The following is a 7,687-nucleotide window of genomic DNA, read 5'->3' as shown; positions in this document are numbered from 1 at the left end:
GCAAAAATAATCAATATTTCAAAACCAACATTTGTGCATTAACTGTTATGATAAAAAATAAACAAACAAATTCATTCCGACTACCAAAATAAAAATGTATATATATATATATTGCAATCTGAATACATATGTAAGGTCTCTGATTACGCCTCCTAAAATATTCTTATGCTCATTTGTCTCTTTGGATAGCAAGAGAAAATAGAGAAAAAAAGAGAATGAGAGAAAGAGAAAAATATAGAAATAATGAGACAGATAATCATGGACATAGAGATGCAGAGAGAGTGGGAGAGAAAGAGAGAGATAGATAGAGAGAGAGAGAAAAGGAGAGAGAGAGAGAGAGAGAGAGAGAGAGAGACAGATAGAGAGAGAGAGAGAGAGAAAGATAGATAGATAGAGAGAGAGAGAGAGAGAGAGAGAGATTTGAAATTAGTGCTAAGGTTAAAAAAGTGTGGAAGTGTAGTTAATGTGTGTCAGCAATTTTCTAGCAATAACAAGTTAAGAAAATATTTATAAATTGCAAATTTATCCTTAAGTTGACCGCTTAGAATCTTTAAGATACATTATTGAGAACTATTCTCATATCCTCCAGTAATGAAATGAATTATCACTTCAATAAAGTTTCTGATTATACATAACAAATATCTGGATTTGACAAACTTTGGCCACCAAAAATTCTGCTCCTACGGATCAAATATGTCCACGTTTCAGTTTGCAAATGCACAGCTGCCAATTTTCGTATAGCCCAATAAAGCTAAATAATCTCAACCATACAAACAAAAACCTACAACATGATTAAAACATTGATAATTAACTCCTATGTCTTTCTCTGATTCTTATGTTTAAGATTTATAAATAATAATTCTTGTTGTAAAACAAATTTCAATTTAAAGCATTGTTATAACTTACAATATCTTATAAAAATTAAAACTAGGCAAGAGTAAGGTTTATTTAATAAAACTAAAATAACAATACTGTACGGCAAAATAATTATCAAACAACTGTAAGTCCTTATTAAATACAGTCCCAATTAAATAAAAACTGAAATACATATGTTACTTCTTAATATTTTGATATACATTACTTATCACTATGCAGGGTAGATTTTTGTTATTACGTCACCTCTCTTTAGTTCTGTGAAACCAAAAATTCTAACTATGCCATTGGGTTTTTTACATTTAATTAATACATTCTATAGAATTTCTAATGGTTTTTCGGAACTCATTTCATGTAATTGGAATTATTTCCAATGGTAACTAACGTTGTAACGACTTCTTTCAAATTTATTAATAATATAAATATTCATAATTAGATAAACAAGAATGTAATCATCATGCGACTTCAAATTAACCTCTAGGCCCGTAAATTAAATTTGGTACCCATTTCCCTTTTAAATGGTAATGTGCTTTACTTTACCCATTTTTTCTTCATGGGTAGCAACAAATAATAAATGAGAGCCCAGGTAATTGTACAATAGTAATTTTTTTCTCTTTCAAAGAATAAAAGTCGTGTAATTTATTGAGGAACAGTGTCTTCGAATCAGTCGACCGTTTTTTGTTTTTACTTTCAGGGTGTAATTGCACTTCTGTATAAAGTTTGGACACAAAACAGGGTAACTCATTCTCTTGCAGCTGCTTTCATGTTTAGACATGTCTAATGCTGACTGATGTGGTAACATGCAATACATGGTTTTAGGAAAAAATAATAAGAAAAGATGCTATTTGAAGAGCTAGATGGAAAACATGTATTGTCACTATTTTGTAAAACATGAGTTATCCCACTTAGGTTACTAATTACTGATCATAGTTTGATAGTTATGTATTTTGGGGGGAAGACAATGCATAGTCCACTTGCTATATTTGCATTAGAATAATAGCTACCATTTGGAAGAACATGCATAGTCAAATAAAAGCATGTGAAAAACATGCATTGTCCTCAAGTCATTTGATCTCCCTTACGTAGAAAAATCACGTGACTGGAATAGACCAATCATAAGCATGCATGCCCATAACAACTGGATGAAGCCAGTCTTTCAACATGTCCGATTGCATTGACAAGTCCTCGCTTACAGACAAGCCTAAAAAGAGAAAAAGCCTTGGAATAACAAAAGAAAACGCTAAAAAACAGAACTTATCTAGTCAGGTTACAGGGGATGACTGCAAGTGCTCAATATTGAAGTGTTTCGATATTGTCAATGAGGAAAATAGACAGCATTTCATAGTTCTTCTAAAGTCATTGGAAAAAAACAATAAACAATTATCTACGCCCTGATATATCCAACATTTAATTTTTCTGTGATTCCTGCGGTGGACAGAATAAAAACTTTACAATCATTCGCCTATGCGAGTACCTTGTCAACCAAAAAAATTGATTCAAATCAATCAACATCAGTTTCCCGGAGTGAGGTCACCCATTATATCTAGAATGTGACTGTGATATGGGACTGATAAATTGCAAATCCCCCATTAATTAGTGTGCCAAACGACTGGTTTGATGTTTTTCGTGCAGCTCGGGAGAAACCATCACTGTACAACGCTGTGGACACATCACTTGATATGATTTTAAATTTTGAAGCTTTCATCAAACCCCGCTACAAGCCTTCCAATCCTGTCGCCACACAACCATTGAGGGAAATCAAATTTTTCTCCCATCTACCAGTTTTATTCTCCATAGAGACAACTGCAATGGCCAAATATCCACAATTCTTTTTGTGTTGCAAAAGTAAAAATAAACAAAGAAAATGGAAATTATGAATCTTGTTGGACAGGCTGAAAAACTTTACCAAACACAATTACAAATAGTGATGCTAAATTTGCAAGTTTTTAAACAAATTACATCACAACCGCATTTTTTTGACATTCTACCACAAATTGACAGTGTTGAAAGTTTCCATGAGATTATGAATTGAAAACTAGTGATTATTGTCCTTTATGTTGTAGAATAATGTTAATGTTAATGATTAAATTTGTTGTAGCATCAGTTGGCTACACTTCTGTTATTACATTTTTAAAACCTAAACTTCAATATTCTCTCGTGCTTTGTGATTGCATTATGTCAAATTTAAATTCGGGTATCTTTTAACATTTCAAACATTAAGTTAAGAAACAAGATAAGTATCCCATTTCTGGGATAAAGGCTGGGTGGAACAGATACTTTTTTTTTCTAACCCCACCAAAACTGTACATATTCGGGGGATAGAGGAATGCGTGACCGGACCAGGATTCGAACTCCTGACCACATGATCATGAGACATGACACCATTGCGCCACCCATGACCCCAATGCTAATGTCAAATTGATATTAACCTCTACACCTGAATATTATGATGAAATGTGAATAAGACTAGGGGCATAATCAAATACCTTACTCAGTGGGATTTGAACCTGCTGCATCATAGTTAGATACTGGGATGGGTGAAGGGACTGACCACTAGACCAAGTAGCTGCACTATCCTCAACATATTTCTCATATTTTGATGCAGGATGACGTCACGACTTTTGAAGACTATTAACATAGTTCAAAATATCAAAATAAGAGTGGCATTCAAATACATTTTAAATGTCTAAATAGACATGATTAAATGTCACTAAATGTTCAGTGACACCATGGCTTAGTGGATAATTAAGCTGTTTGACTCTGAGCTTAAGGTTCGAGAGTTCAAATCCCGTCAGGGATAACTATTTTTTTTTCTTCCCCCAATATTTTTAAATTTCCTTCTGTCTATTGATATTTTTAAAACTTTTGTTTTAATAATTTTATTTGCTTGTAATATACTTTAATGTTGATATTATACTATTGTTCTTTTAATATTATTATTATTATTATTATTATTATTATTATTATTAGTAGTAGTAGTAGTAGTAGTAGTAGTAGTAGTAGTAGTAGTAGTAGTAGTAGCAGTAGTAGTAGTAGTATTAATTACTATTATTATTATTATTATTATTATTATTATTATTATTATTATTATTATTATTATTATTATTATTATTATTATTATTATTATTATTGTTTTTGTTGTAATCGTCATCATCATTATGATTATGATTATTATTATTTTTTTAATCAAGTAGTTGGAGTAATTTAATCAGTTATCGATTTATTACTAATATCTTTTATGTGTTATAATCTCGTTGTTGTTTTTCATTGATGTGCTCTTCTATTGTTTATTACTTTTTAAAATCTTGCTTTTTTCTGTTTGTCTCATTTGTTGTTGTTGTTGTTGTTGTTGTTGTTGTTGTTTGTTTGTTTGTTTGTTTTGTCATCTAAGACAAACCCGATTCATTATAAATATGTGGCCAGACTTTCGCCATTTTTAATTGAGCGATGTACTTCCGTGAATTAATTGCTGTATTATATTAAAATTTACGTGATAATATATAATAATAATAATAATAATAATAATAATAATAATAATAATATAATAATAATAATAATAATAATAATAATAATAATAGATACTGAATATTAGACTACAATTGACATCTATTTACTGAATACACGTGGTATTTTTATGGGTGTTTCTTTTTTTACGAAACACGTCGAAACCCGACAAAGTTATGGGAAGTAGGCAGCAGTGGGGAGTGAAGCTCGGACTGGGTTTCGTAAAAAAAAAAAAAGCAATTACTATTTTATGAAACCCGACAATATCCGACAGAGTTATGGAAAGAAAGTAGGCAACAGTGGGGGAGTGAACCCGAGACTCAGGGAAGTGTACACTATTGGGGAGTAATCCTAAGTCTACGGTTTTTCGACGGGTTTAGTAAAAAAGTAATTGCTTCATTCTCGTCTGGTACCCAACTCCCATAGTCCGGCTTCATTTTCCACTGGTATCCATCTTCCATAATCCTAGGTTCATTTCCACTGATATCCTCTTCTTACAGTCCCAGGTTCACTCCCAACCGGTGTGCACTTCCCTGAGTCCCGGTTCATTGCCCAATGGTGCCCACTTCCCAAAACTTTTGATAATTTTGGTAGTTTTCGAAATAAAAGTACATTCTGAGCTCACTGTCCACTGGTATCAGCCTCTCGCAGTCCCAGGTTCAATCCTCATCGGTGTCCGAATCCCAGATTCACTCCCCACTGCTGCCTGCTTCCCATAACTTTGTCAGGTTTTGGCGGGTTTCGTAAAAAAGTAATTCCCCCTCCCCCTTGGTATTGCTTTTTTACAAAATCCAGTGTCCCAGGTTCACTCCCCACAAGTGTACAACTCCCTGAATCTCAGGATCATCCCCCACTGTTGCCTACTTCAATAACTTTGTCGGATATTGCCAGGTTTCGTCGGGTTTCGTAAAAAAGTAATTGCTTTTATGTGAAACTCGCTGAAACCCGCCAAAAACCATAGTCTCAGGTTCACTCCCCACTGGTGTAAACTTCCCTGAATCTCAAGTTAACCCCCCAATGTTGCCTACTTCCCATAACTTTGTCGGATATTGCCGGGTTTCGTAAAGAGGTAATTGCTTTTATGTGAAACTCGCTGAAACCTGCCAAAAACCATAGTCTCAGGTTCACTTCCCACTGGTGTACACTTCTCTGAGTCTCAGGTTCACTCACCATTATTTCCTACTTTCGATAACTTTGCCCCATTTTCTTGGAATTTGGCGCATTTCGTAAACAAAAAGTAATTGCTTTTTTTTTTTTTACAAAACCCACCGAAACCCAGATCCAGGTTCACTCCCCACTGGTGTACACTTCCCCGAATCTCAGGTTCAGTCCCCACTGTTGCCTACTACCCATAACTTTCTCGGATATTGCCAAGTTTCGTCGGGTTTCGTAAAAAAGTAATTGCTTTTATATGAAATTAGCTGAAACCTGCCAAAAACCATAGTCTCAGGTTCACCCCCTACTGGTGTACAGTTCCCTGAGTCTCAAGTTAGACCCCCAATGTTGCCTACTTCCCATAACTTTGTCGGATATTGCCGGGGTTCGTAAAGAGGTAATTGCTTTTATGTGAAACTCACTGAAACCCGCCAAAAACCATTGTCTCAGGTTCACTCCCCACTGGTGTACACTTCCCTGAGTCTCAGGTTTACTCCCCACTGTTGCCTACTTCCCACAACTTTGTCGGATATTGCCGGGTTTCGTAAAAAAGTAATTGCTTTTATGTGAATCTCACTGAATCCTGCCGAAAACCATAGTCTCAGACTTCTATGAATCTCAGGTTCACTCCCCACTGTTGCCTACTTTCCACAACTTTGTCAGATATTGCCAGGTTTCGTAAAGAGGTAATTGCTTTTATGTCAAACTCGCTGAAACCCGCCAAAAACCATAGTCTCTGGTTCACTCCCCACTGGTGTACACTTCCCTGAGTCTCAGGTTCACTCCCCACTGTTGCCTACTTCAATAACTTTGTCGGACATTGCCAGGTTTCGTCGGGTTTCGTAACAAAGTAATTGCTTTTATATGAAACTCGCTGAAACCCGCCGAAAACCAGAGTCTCAGGTTCACTCCCCACGTGTATACTTCCATGAATCTCAGGTTCACTCCCCACTGTTGCCTACTTCCCATAACTTTGTCAGATATTGCCGGGTTTCGTAAATAGGTAATTGCTTTTATGTGAAACTCGCTGAAACCCGCCAAAAACCATAGTCTCAGGTTCACTCCCCACTGGTGTACACTTCCCTGAGTCTCAGGTTCACTCCCCACTGTTGCCTACTTCCCACAACTTTGTCGGATATTGCCGGGTTTCGTAAAAAAGTAATTGCTTTTATGTGAATCTCACTGAAACCTGCCGAAAACCATAGTCCCTGGTTCACTCCCCACTGGTGTACACTTCCCTTAGTCTCAGGCTCACTCCCCATTATTTCCTACTTTCGATAACTTTGCCCCATTTTGTTGTAATTTGGCGCATTTCGTAAACAAAAAGTAATTTTTTTTTTTACAAAACCCGCCGAAACCCAGACCCAGGTTCACTCCCCACTGGTGTACACTTCCCCGAATCTCAGGTTCACTCCCCACTGTTGCCTACTACCCATAACTTTCTCGGATATTGCCAGGTTTCGTAAAAAAGTAATTGCTTTTATATGAAATTAGCTGAAGCCCGCCAAAAACCATAGTCTTAGGTTCACTCCCACTGGTGTACACTTCACTGTCTCAGTTTCAGTCCCCACCCTTTGCCTACTTTCCACAACTTTGCCCCCCCCATTTTGTTATTGCTGTTTTACAAAACCCAGAGTCCCCAGTTCACTCCCCACTGGTGTACACTTCCCCGAATCTCAGATACTGAATAGTACAAAACCACTATTCAGTATCTGATACTGAATAGTGCTAGCCTTTAAATATATGTATTTTTCATCGTTATGGGATCCCTTTGTGTAATGGCAATGGACTGGAGGCTGTTATTTCATCAATATCTAACTCGAATTCTATGTGATTTCCTGCTGAGCTTTAAGAAATAAAAATGAGTTAATATCAAATTACAAATCTTTAGTGTGTTGATTATTCCTATATTTGATTGTTTGTTAATATGGTGGCCTGGGCTCTTAGTTTAGTTAAACTATTCTCGATAATTTGAAAACCTAATCTCGAAGGCATCCATTCTCGTGACCATCAACCGCAAAATTAACAATAAATAAATAAATAAATAAAAGCTTCCCGATTATTATTATTATTATTATTATTATTATTATTATTATTATTATTATTATTATTATTATTATTATTATTATTATTATTATTATCAAGTAACCAATGC

Source organism: Berghia stephanieae, chromosome 1 (genome assembly GCF_034508935.2).
Source record: "Berghia stephanieae isolate SIO BIC M18660-M18661 chromosome 1, UCSD_Bste_1.3, whole genome shotgun sequence".
Lineage (NCBI taxonomy): Eukaryota > Metazoa > Mollusca > Gastropoda > Nudibranchia > Aeolidiidae > Berghia > Berghia stephanieae.
The sequence above is the reverse complement of the archived record's forward strand: the minus strand, read 5'-3'. Positions refer to the sequence as shown.